Source organism: Scyliorhinus torazame, chromosome 5, assembly GCF_047496885.1.
Source record: "Scyliorhinus torazame isolate Kashiwa2021f chromosome 5, sScyTor2.1, whole genome shotgun sequence".
NCBI lineage: Eukaryota > Metazoa > Chordata > Chondrichthyes > Carcharhiniformes > Scyliorhinidae > Scyliorhinus > Scyliorhinus torazame.
The window spans coordinates 220,977,829-220,990,692 of NC_092711.1; positions in this window are offsets into that span (position 1 = coordinate 220,977,829).

Here is a 12,864-nt window from a genome sequence, read left to right on the forward strand (position 1 = left end):
CCCGAGTCATATGCACCCTGTGCGCCACCTTAAACTGTATCAGGCTCATCCTTGCACAAGAGGAGGTCCCGCTTACCCTTTGCAGTGCCTCACTTCATACTCCCCAATTGATCTCCATTCCCAACTCCGCTTCCTATTTCTCCTTGATCTTCACCACCCGCTCGCCTCCCTGCTCCCCCAGCCACTTGTATATATCCCCAATTCTCCCCTCCCCTTCCACATCCGGAAGCAGAAGTCACTCCAGCAGGGTGTATCCCGGCAATCTAGGGAACCCCTTCCAGACCTTTCATGCAAAGTCCCTAACCTGTAGATACCTGAACTCACTACCCCTCGGCAGCTCTACCCTCTCCCTTAGCTCCTCCAGACTGGCGAACCCTTCCTCCAAATACAAATCCCTCACCTTGACCAGCCCCACTTCCCTCCACCTCCTGTATACACTGTCCACCCCCTGCGGCTCAAACCCATGATTCTCGCACAGCGGCGTTAGCACCGATATCCCTTCCTCCCTAAAATGCCTCCTCGTATCTTCACCGTGGACTGCACCACTGGGCTCCCTGAATACCTACTTGGAGCCATTGGCAATGCTGCCATCATCATAGCCCTCAAACTAGAGCCCTTACAAGATTCCTCCTCCATCATAACCACTCCACCCCTTCTCCTTCCCACCACCGCCGCACCTTGTCCACATTCGCCGCCCAATAATAATGAAGCAAGTTTGGCAACGCCAACCCCCCCTGCTGCCTCTGCCTCTGTAGCAGGGTCCTCCCCACCCTCGACACCTTCCCCACCCATACAAATTCAGAGATGATTGTGTCTACTTTCTGAAAAAAGACCTTTGGTATAAAGATCGGGAGAGCCTGAAAGATAAACAAGAGCCTCGGCAGAATATTCATGTTCACCACTTGGACCCTCCCCGCCATCGTTAAGTGCAGTGTATCCCACCTCTTAAGATCCTCCCTGGCCTCCTCCACCAGCTTCGTTAAGTTCCACTTATGGAGCCCCGTCCATTCCCTCGCTACCTGAATCCCCAAGTACCTAAACCTATCCCTCGCTACCGTAAATGGCATCCCCCCTAAATTAGCCCGCTGTGCCAGCTCATTCACCAGGAATACCTCGCTTTTCAGCTTGTATCCTGAGAACTCTCCAAACCTCCCCAACAGGCCCATAATCCTTCCCATACTCTCCAACGGATCCGAAACATACAACAAGAGGTCATCGGCATAGAGCGATGTGGTAAACCACTGTGTCCTTATATTAAAGATTGTACCGTATAATCTGCACTACAGGTTCACCTGGGCCCTTGCATGCCAGCTCCACCCAGGAGCCGGGTTATAAATATGCGTGGCCTCCAGCTCGCGGCCATTTCGTCAGCTGCTGTAGGAGGCCACACATCTGATACTAATAAAGCCTCAGTTTGAATGCAACTTCGTCTCCAACAAAATTGATTGTGCTTCAAGCGATACCTGATGCTCCTTCTGTCTCCTCATTATCCCCTGCCACTCTGCCGACCCCCTGAGAGCCATCGCCAATGGCTCTATGGCCAGCGCAAACAGCAGCGGCGACAGTGGGCACCCCTGTGTAAGTCAAAGCTTTGTGAGCTCATATCATTCGATCTCACCCTCGCTCTTGACGCCACATACAGCAACCGCACCCAAGCCACAAATCACGGCCCAAACCCAAACTTTCCCAAAACTTCGAACAAGTACCGCCACTCCACCCGATCAAATGCTTTCTCCACGTCCATGGACACCACCACCTCCGGTACCAGAGCTCTCGATGGATTCATCACCACATTCAACAGCCGTCTTATATTACTCGCAAGCTGCCTGCCCATCACGAAGCTTTTTGATCTTCTGCAACCACCCCCGGGACACAATCCTCCATCCTCCCCACGAACAACTTAGCCAATACTTTCACATCCGTGTTCAATAGTGATATAGGTCTATATGACCCACATTCCACTGGATGCTTCCCTTTTTGGGGGATTAGTGTGATTACTGCCTGCTTCAGCGTCTCCAGCAACTCCCCCTTCTCCAGTGCTTCATTAAACGCCCCCAACAGATGTGGTGCCAGGTCCGCCGCAAATTCCTTATAGATTTCTGCCGGGTACCCACCCGGCCCAGGGGCCTTCCCCGACTTCATAGCCCTGATACTATCCAGCACTATCCCTCAGTCCCAGGGGCTCCTCCAACACCTGCCTCTTTGCTTCCTCCACTTGGGGAAATTCCAGCTCGTCCAGAAACCACCCCATGTTCCCCTCCTCTCCTCCTGTGTCTGCCTCATAATGTCCCTGGTATTACTCTCTAAATGCCTCATTTATCTTCCCTGACTCTGACACCACATCCCCAGCCCCAGTCCGGATCTTCAATATTTCCCTGGACGCAGCCTGCCTCCGCAGCTGGTGCCAGCATGCGGTTCGCCTTCTCCCCATACTCGTATTGCACCCCTCTTGCCCTACGCAGTTGCCCTATCTCCCTCCCCATTGTCAACCTGCCAAATTGCCCCTGCAACTTTTTCCTCCTCGCCAATCCCTCCACGGTGGGCACCCTCGAATATTCCCTGTCCACCTCCACTATCTCGCTCACTAGACGGTCATGTTCCGCCCTCCTTTCCTTATGCGCACGAATGGTATATTAGATAATTTCTCCCCGGGTCACTGCCTTCAGTGCTTCCCAAAAAATGCCTGCAGACACCTCCCCTTTCTGATTGAACTCCACATAATCCCTAATTGCCAACCGCACCTTATCACAAAAACCTCCATCCGCCAACAGCCCTGAGTCAAACCTCCACCCCGGCCTCTGCTCTCGTCCCGTACTGAACCAAATATCCAGCCAGTGGGGTGCATGGTCCGAGATAACTATCCCCGCATATTCGGCCCCCTCCACCCCAACCAAAATCTCCCGACTCACTACAAAGTAATCAATCCTCGAATACACCTTCTAGACGTGTGAAAAGAAGGAATACTCCCTTCCCGCTGGGTTCTGAAAACGCCATTGGTCCACCATACCCATCTTCTCCATAAACCCTCCCAGCTCTCTTGCTATTCGTATCCTACCCATCGACCTGTGGCTCGATCTATCCACCCTCGGTTCCAGGGCACAGTTAAAATCTCCTCCCATGATCCATTAGTACGTGGCAAAATCCAGGATTGCTGCCAGCAACCCCCTCATAAAACCCACATCATCCCAATTTGGGGCATACACATTTACCAACACTATCGGTGCCCCTTCCAATACCCCACTCACAATCACAAATCTCCCACCTGGATCCCTCACCTCCTTCGCACTCACGAATCCTATTTTTTTGCTTGTTAAAATCGCCACACCCCTCGATTTCAAATCAAACCCCGAGTGAAAAACCTGCCCAATCCACCCCTTCCTTAACCTAACCTGGTCCTTCACACGGAGGTGTGTCTCCTGCAAAAAGACAACCCCCGCTTTCAAGCTCCTGAGGTGCGCGAACACCCTCGACCTTTTAACCGGCCCATTCAGTCCCCGGATGTTCCACGTTACCAACCTTACCGGAGGCTTGTGCCTCCAATGCCCTCTACTGTCCGTCATCTTCCCCACTTGACTCCTGCCCCTTTAATTCCACTCTGTACCTAGCCCATCCCAGATGGCCCCTTTCTTCGTCCTTGACCATGTCATCTCTCACCCCCTGCCGCGTCGCAGAAATCCCCCCGCCACCTCTTTTCCACTTCCCTTTCTTCCCCCCTCACTTCCCCTTTCCCTCCTCCCCTCGCACCCCCCCCCCCCACCTGCCCCACTCCTCAGCTCAAAGAAGAAGGACTCCTGCTGGCCTTACCCTCCCCCACCCAAACAAGGATTTCTCCTGAACTCCAGGTAGCCTTCTCCAAAAGCAAACAAACAGATGGTAAACATAAACAGTCCCATAAAACAGGAGGGGGGATGTGAACATCCATCCCCACATAAACCTTTCACCCCTACAACTCCTTACAATCGCAACATTGAACAGAACCCCCCCCCCCCCCCCCACACAAAAAACGCGAAAATCCCCCAATCCCTACACCCACTTCAAACATGCTCCCGACTATTACATAGTGCCAGCACCCCGGTTCCCAAACATTGTCCACTCAGTTCTCCCTCAGTTTATGCTCCTTGATGAAGACTTCGGCCACTTCTGGGGTTTCAAAATAATACTCCCGGCCTCGGAACGTCACCCATAATTTTGCCGGGTAGAGCACCCCAAAACTGATCTGGCACCGGTACAGCACCGCCTTGGCCTTGTTGAAACCTGTCCGCCGTTTTGCCAACTCGGCTCCGATGTTCTGATAAATCCGGACATTATTTCCCTCCCAGTCGGGGCTACGTTTCTCCCTGGCCCACCGTAGAATTTTCTCTTTCTCCACAAATTTATGGAGTGTCACGATCACCGCCCGCGGCGGCTCCCCAGCTCTAGGCTTTTGCCTCAGAGACCTATGCGCTCGGTCCACTTCAGGGGCCTTATCTAGCACCCCTTCTGCCATTAGCCCCTCCTGCATCTTCGAGACATACCTCGTGGCACTCACACCTTCCACTCCGTCAGGCAGGCCCACTATTCGCAGGTTCTGCCTTCTCGAGGCATTGTCCTGCTCCTCCATCTTTGCCCTCAACGTTTTACAGAGGTCTCCTAGGAGTCCCACCTCCGCCTCCAGAGCCACCACACGATCGCTGTGGTCCGAGATCACTCCTTCAATCTCCCGAATCTGTGACCCCTGCACCTCCAAACACCTCTCCATCCACTCCAAAGTACTCTTCAGGGGTGTCACAGCTTCTGCAATGGCCTTTGCATGATCCTCATGCATTTCTTTCCTCTGTTTATGGAATTCCTCCTTGATAAATGTCATCAGTTCCTGTATCTGGGGCCTTACAGCTTGCCCCTCCCCCGCCTGCATGCTGGAAGAGACTGTCTGTGCAGCATAAGACTGTTTCAACTTTCCAGCCAAACCTCACACTGTTTTCTGCCGGGTCCGGTGATCAGGAGACATACCATTCCAGGGGTAAACTACTCCTCTAACATTCACCTACGCCTTTTCATCAAACTTCCACCCGGATCTGGGTAAAAAGAGCCCTTTTCTGTGACTTTGAACAGGAGCAGCCTTTTATGTGACCAATCACTTCATGGTCACAAGCGGAAGTCCCTGGTTTTGATTTATAATTATTCAAAAGTATGAAAAGAGAAAATGCCAGCTATCGGGGTTCTGAGAAAGCCTCAAAAAGTCCATACTGTAACTATCCAATTATGATTAAGTTGGTTGTACAGCCTTTGGTTCCACTGCTCTGTCATTTAGGAATATCGGGACAAGGGTAGGTCAATAAGACCCTCAAGCCTATTGTGCCGTTCAATTAAATCATGGCTGATCTGTATCTTAGATCAATTTACTTGCTTTGGTTCTGTAACTCTTAACTAACAAAAATCTATCAGTCATAGTTTTGAAATTTTCCATTGACCTCACCTCAGCAGTTCACTGGTGACAGAGATTTCCAGATTTCCGCTACCTTTATGTGAAGAACAGTTTCCTGACATTACCCCTGCATGACCTTGCCCTCATTTTAAGCTAATTGCTTGTTGTTCAGGCCTCCCGCACAAGAGGAAATAGTTTCTATGCTATTGCCCCTATTGTCTCCTTTGACTCATCTAAGCCACCTCAATCAGTTTGCCCCATCTCCTGCATGCTCAGACTTGTGTTGCAGCAGCAACGTAATAAGGTTTTGTGGAAAGTTATACTCAGAGATTAAAAAAAAAATTTAGAGTACCCAATTAATTTTTTCCAATTTAGGGGCAATTTAGCGTGGCCAATCCACCTACCCTGCACATCTTTGGGTTGTGGGGGCGGAACCCACGCAGACACGGGGAGAATATGCAAACTCCACACGGACAGTGACCCAGAGCCGGGATCAAACCTGACACCTCGGCGCCGTGAGGCAGCAATGCTAACCATTGTGCCACCGTGCTGCCCTCCACTCAGAGAGTTCATTAAACTGAGAAAGCAGAAGCAAACAGCTGAGCAATGACATGTCCCGAAACTCTGTCAGTATAAACACAGCAATGTCGGAACAGGGTGGATTTACAGTTTGGGGAAGGGATTGGTGAATTGTTGAAGGATGGGGTAGGCTTTAGGCGTGTTTCTCGGTCTGATTCATTTGTACACCATTTCCTCTTTCCTCTTATTTTCTCCTGGAGTGAGGTCACATTGACAAGCCAATATTATGTGGTGATGTGCATCAATGTAAATGCATGTAGGCTAACTAGACACTAGAGGGAGCACCAGAAACATCACACATGCACTCAGCCAATAGATCAAGTAGATAGGAAATGACCAATAGATATTCACGATACACAAGGAGGTGATACGACCACAGGGGAGCAGTACACCAACCCATATATAAAGGACACCACACACATGATCTGCCTCTTTCCAGTGGAGACAGTCAGTGAATACAGACACAGGGTTGATTCAATATTACACCCACCACGTGGATTGCAGCAGCTGGTTAGTCAGTCTGGGTAGCTATAGTAGGATTAGCAGTAGTGTCGAACCCGAGTAACAGAAGTGTAAATAGTTTCATACCTACAACATAACAAATCATATTAGTTCAATGCTAGTCCCTGTTTTGGGTTGAGACTGCCGAGGACATTTTTGGGCGATGGGGAGGGTGGTGGTCAGCTCTCTGCCCTTAGGGTGGGAGCAAATCCTGCTATGTCTATGCATGGGCATCCAAAAATTTGCCAATAAAGGAAAAACAAGAAAATGCATGTCAATTGAAGGGGTTAAATCAATCTTGTGGGAATTCTACACTAAATGCTCAGTATCTAGCTGCTTTCTTACTTGCTAGCGGGAAAGGGGTTCCTTGCGGCATGTTCCCTGAAGCTTTCTTGAATCACGACAGGATGGGTGAACTCTTTAATCAGATCCACACTGATTGGTGACGTTAAAACTAAAACACAGCTACTTTCTTTGCTGGAGAGTGTCTGTTGATTTAGTTCTCAGTCGACACTACTCGAATACTCCCAGTGCCCCAGCTATCCCCATTCATAGGTGCACAAATATCTATCACCTGTTTAACAATGTAATTTCCAGTAAGCTTTAACAATATGATTAACAAGGTATTGAGACTTCACACCTGAGAACCAATATGATCACTACCTGCCTGTTCTTGATAAACCTGCAGAGAAAGGATACAACCGATGGGAGAGCAGCAGTTCCTGGGGAGCAGCAGAGGGGGTGCAACTTGCAGGAAGCAATACCCACGCCACAGTAACTATCGGCAGAGGCTGACGGCCCTTCACAGTAGCGATTTACGAGCCTCAGAGTGGTGGAAAACATCTACAGCCTCCGAGGAGAAGATCTGCTCCCTGCTGGACCTGATGGCCATGTGTCAAAGTCACCACCACCCTCAATGTTTAGCCTCTGGATTCTTCCAGTGCTCTACCAGAGCTTTATCAAGAATCGCCCAGTCAGCAAATGGCATTTGAGAGGTTACTGATGGTCTGTTTGGTAAGGCCAGCAATAATTTTGCCATCAAGTAAGTGGCCACTCAGGTTTGCGTCTCTGGTTAGCTGGCAGGTGGATGATGTCACCAGCTGAAAACGTGTGACAACTAAACACCCCCCTGATCATCTAGTGAGTGTTCATCAACCACAAGGGCTTCCTCTCTGTTACTGTGCAGCTGGTGTGCAATCTCAAAGTCTTTCTTCACATTGTGCAAGATTTCCAAGGAGCTGACCTGATGTCATTGTCCTACGACAATCCGAGCTCCCTCACATCCTCGGGTCTGCGAGCAAGCTGAAGGGATACCCACTTCAAACCTGGCTGACGGCACCATCAAAAACCTGACCAATGAGATCCATTAGTACATCAAATGAGCATCAGATGTGTGATATTTTTAAAAATTCTGGACCAGCATTTATTGCCCATCCCCGGGAAGGTGCTGATGAGTTTTCTTCTTGAACTGCCACAGTTCAAGTGTTGTAGGCATACCCACTGTGCTGTTTGGAAGGGAGTTCCAGGATTTTGACCCAGTCACAGTGAAGGCGATATATTTCCAAGCAAGGATGATGAGTGACTTGGAGGGGAACCTCCAAATGATGTTTTTCCATAAATCTGCTGCCCTTGTCCTTCTAGTTGGTAGTGGGTATGGGTTTGGAAGGTGCTGCCTAAGGGGCCTTGGTGAATGTCTACTGCTGCTACTGTGCATTGGTGGTGGAAGGAGTGAATGTTTGTGGAAGGTGTACCAATAAAGCGGGCTGCTTTGTCCTGGATGGTGTCAATCATTTTGTTGGAGCTGCACTCATCCAGGCAATTGGGGAGTATTCCATCACACTTCTTTCTTGTGCCTTGTAGATTATGGACAGGCTTTGAGGAGTCAGGAGATGAGTTACTCACGGCAGGATTTCTAGCCTCTGACCTGCTCTTGTAGCCACAGTATATATGGCTAGTCCAGTTCAGTTTCTGTTCAATGGTAACCCCCAGGATGTTGATAGTGGGGGATTCAGTGATGATAATGCCATTGAATGTCAAGGGGCGATGGTTAGATTCTCTCTTGTAGGAGATGGTCATTGTCTGGCACTTGTGTGGTGCGAATGTAACTTGCCACTTGTCTGCCCAAGCCTGGGTATTGTCCAGGTCTTGCTGCATTTGCACATGGACTGCTTCAGTTTCTGAGGAGTTGTGAATGGTGCTGAACATTGTGCAATCTTCAGTGAATATCCCCACTTCTGTCCTTATATTGGAAGGAAGTTCATTGATGAAGCAGCTGAGGATGGTTGGGCCTAGGCACTACTCTGAGGAATTCCTGCAGTGATGTCCTGGAACTGAGATGACTGACTTCCAACAACCACAACCATCTTCCTCTGTGCCAGGTATGACTCCAACCAATGGAGAGTTTTCCCCTCGATTCCCATTGTCTCCAGCTTAGCTCGGGCCCGTTGATACCATACTTGATCAAATGCTGCCTTGATGTCAAAGGCAGTCACTCTCACCTCACCTCTGGAGTTCAGCTCTTTTGTCCATATTTGAACCAAGGCTGTAATGAGGTGAGGAACTGAGTGACCCTGGCGGAACCCAAATTGAGTGTCGATGAGCAGGTTATGTGATGTAAGTGTTGTGTGTTGGCACTATTGATGACTCCTTCCATCACTTTGCTGATGATGGAGAGGAAACTGATAGGGCGGTATTTGGCTGGGTTGGATTTGTCCTGCTTTTTGTGTACAGGACACACCTGGGCAGCTTTCCACATTGCCTGGTAGATGCCAGTGTTGTAGCCGTACTGGAACAGCTTGGCTAGGGGCGTGGCAATTTCTGGAACACAAGTCTTCAGTACTTTTGCCACAATATTGTCAGGGCCCATAGACTTTGCAGTATCAAGTGCCTTCTGCTGTTTCTTGATATCATGTGGGGTGAAGTATATCAACTGAAGCCTGGCATCTGTGTTTCTGGGGATCTCTGGAGAAGACCAAGATGGACCATCTATTTGGCACTTCTGGCTGAAGATTTTTACGAATGCTTCAGCGTTGTTTTTTGAACAGCTGTTCAAATTGTCCACCATTGAGGATGGAGATATTTGTGGAGCCTCCTCCTCCAGTGAGTTGTTTAATTTTCCACCACCATTCACGGCTGGATGTGGCAGGACAGCAGAGCCATTGGCTGTGGGAGCACTTAGATTTGTCTATCGGTCTGGCATTGACAAGATAGATGAATGGCCTCCTTCTGCGCTGTAACTTTTCTATGATTCGATGATCACTTGCTGCTTATGTTGTTTGGCATGCAAGTAGTCCTGTGTTGTAGCTTCACCAAGTTGACACCTCATTTCTCGGTATGCCTGATTCTGCTTCTGGCATGTCCTCCTGCACTCTTCATTGAACCATTGGTCCCCTGCATTGGTGGTAATGGTAGAGTGGGGGAATATGTCTTGCCATGAGGTTACAGATTGTGGCTGAGTACAGTTCTGATGCTGCTGTTGGCCCACAGTGCTTCATTGGTGTCCAGTCTTGAGTTGCTCGATCTTTCCTGAACCTATCCCGTTTAGCACGATAGTAGTGCCACACAACATGATTCAACATGCCATTGGCGCGTTGAAACTATGCCTCAGGTGCCTGGACAGTTCTGAAGCATTCTTCAACACACACCCAGCTTCGGTGCCCAGAATGGTCACGTTGTGCTGTGCTCTGCATTATGGACCTGCAAGCAGAGCAATGTGTGGATCCTCTTCAGAGGAACACAAGGAAGAGGAAGAGGGTGAGAAAAATGAGGAGGAGGTGCTCAGTTGTCATGGATGCCATTTCTAGTGCAAGGTTCGCTTAGGTTGTGAAAGTGCACTGATATCAGTAGCGCATTAAATGGTCACTTTTCCACCTGACAAGTTTCTGCATGGGGAGATGGTGGTTTAGCGGTAATGCCACTGGGTTAGAAATCCAGAGGCCCCTCTGGGGATGGCAGCTGGTGGAATTTGAAACCAATTAATAAATCTGGAACTGAAGGTATGGTGACCATGAAATGCGTTGATTGCTGTAAAAATCCATCAGTTTAGTGAAAGAAATTTGTCATCCTTACCTTGTCTGGCCTACACGTGACTCCAAACCCACAGAAATGTGGTTGACTCTTAACTGACCTCTGCAATGGCCTAGCAAACCACTCAGTTCAAGGTTCAAGGTCAATTACGTCTTGCCAATGATGCACAAATCCCATGAAAGAATAAATTAAAAAACAACCACCCCTTTTACATCTCCCACTGGTCCCTGTCAATTAGCCTTTTCCCATCAAGTTAAAAATGATATGCCATCCAGCAACCAAAAAAGCCAAAGAACAAAATGATGGACTTTAAATAAACAACAGAAATATAGCAACATTGCATTTTCTCGTATACCCATGCTTTTCTCTTCCTTTTCTTTCCACTCCTACATGGTGAGGCTTTTGCAGAGATGGAGATAGAGTCCGCTCAGATCACTGCTTTGACTGTTGAGATATTCTGGTCCAACATCCTTTGGGTTTTGGAGCTGGTAAGGCTACTGCAATAACTGCCCAACCAAGCCAGTACAGGGCAATACTCAGCCACTGAGAGACAAGGCAACATGCCAGGTACTGACTGAGTAAAGGGCTGTGGGTGAAAAGTGGAAGCACTTTGAATCGAGTTCCCACTTCCAGTTCCCTTTTGCCCTCATCTCATGGTTCATTTGCACTTCCCAGCTACCGCTGTACTGAAGACTAATCGCTGCAGGTCAGTGGATTGCTACAAAGCCAAGGTTAGCATTTTGTTTGTCTCATTGGAGTTGGCGGACAATTTGTCATCCAGAATCAGAATGACAACAGTAAAGTTGTGCATGGATTCCATTGCCTTTCTCAAAGCAATTAGGGATGGTCACAGAATGTTGGTCTTGTAAAGGAAGGCCACATTCAAAGAACAAATACTGTGTTTGATATTTCATTGAGCTGGCAGATACCATCTATTATGCCCAGCAACACGGACCCATTTCATGCTCGGGGCAGGCTGATTCTTTCCCTCTGACATTCATGATTGATGTGTTTGGAAGGTCAATGTAATGCACAGTCTCTTTTGATGATCCTCCACTTTATTAACAGCCCCAGGATACAGCATCTCTGTCTGGCAGAGAGGAGCACATGTCCTGGGGGATGGGGTGGGGGTGGGGGTGGGGGGGGGGGATATCATAGAGTCTTATAGAACATAGACAATAGAACATTACAGCGCAGTACAGGCTCTTCGGCCCTCGATGTTGCGCCGACCTGTGAAACCACTCTTAAGCCCATCTACACTATTCCCTTATCATCCATATGTTTATCCAATGATCATTTAAATGCCCTTAATGTTGGCGAGTCCACTACTGTTGCAGGCAGGGCATTCCACGCCCTTACTACTCTCTGAGTAAAGAACCTACCTCTGACATCTGTCCTATATCTATCTCCCCTCAATTTAAAGCTATGTCCCCTCATTCTGGACATCACCATCCGAGGAAAAAGGCTCTCACTGTCCACCCTATCTAATCCTCTGATCATCTTGTATTCCTCAATTAAGTCACCTCTTAACCTTCTTCTCTCTAATGAAAACAGCCTCAAGTCCCTCAGCCTTCCCTCATAAGATCTTCCCTCCATACCAGGCAACATCCTGGTAAATCTCCTCTGCACCCTTTCCAATGCTTCCACATCCTTCCTACAGTGCGGCGACCAAAATTGCACGCAATACTCCAAATGCGGCCGCACCAGAGTTTTGTACAGCTGCAACATGACCTCATGGCTCCGAAACTCAATCCCTCTTACCAATAAAAGCTAACGCACCGTACGCCTTCTTAACAACCCTCTCAACCTGGGTGGCAACTTTCAGGGATCTATGTACATGGACACCGAGATCTCTCTGCTCATCCACACTGCCAAGAATCTCACCATTAGCCCAGTACTCTGTCTTCCTGTTATTCCTTCCAAAATGAATCACCTCACACTTTTCTGCATTAAACTCCATTTGCCACCTCTCAGCCCAGCACTGCAGCTTATCTATGTCCCTCTGTAACTTGTAACATCTTTCCGCACTGTCCACAACTTCACCGACTTTAGTGTTATCTGCAAATTTACTCACCCATCCTTCTACGCCCTCCTCCAGGTCATTTATAAAAATGACAAACAGCAGTGGCCCCAAAACAGATCCTTGTGGTACACCACTAGTAACATTCTAACTAGTAAAATTCTAACAGGACTAGACAGGGTAGATGCAGGGCAAGATGTTCCCGATGGTGGGTGTGTCACAGGGGTCACAGTCTGAGGATTCAGGGTAAACCATTTCGGACCGAGATGAGGAGACATTTCTTCACCCAAAGAGTGGAAGCCTGTGGAATTCATTACCACCGGAAGTAGTTGTT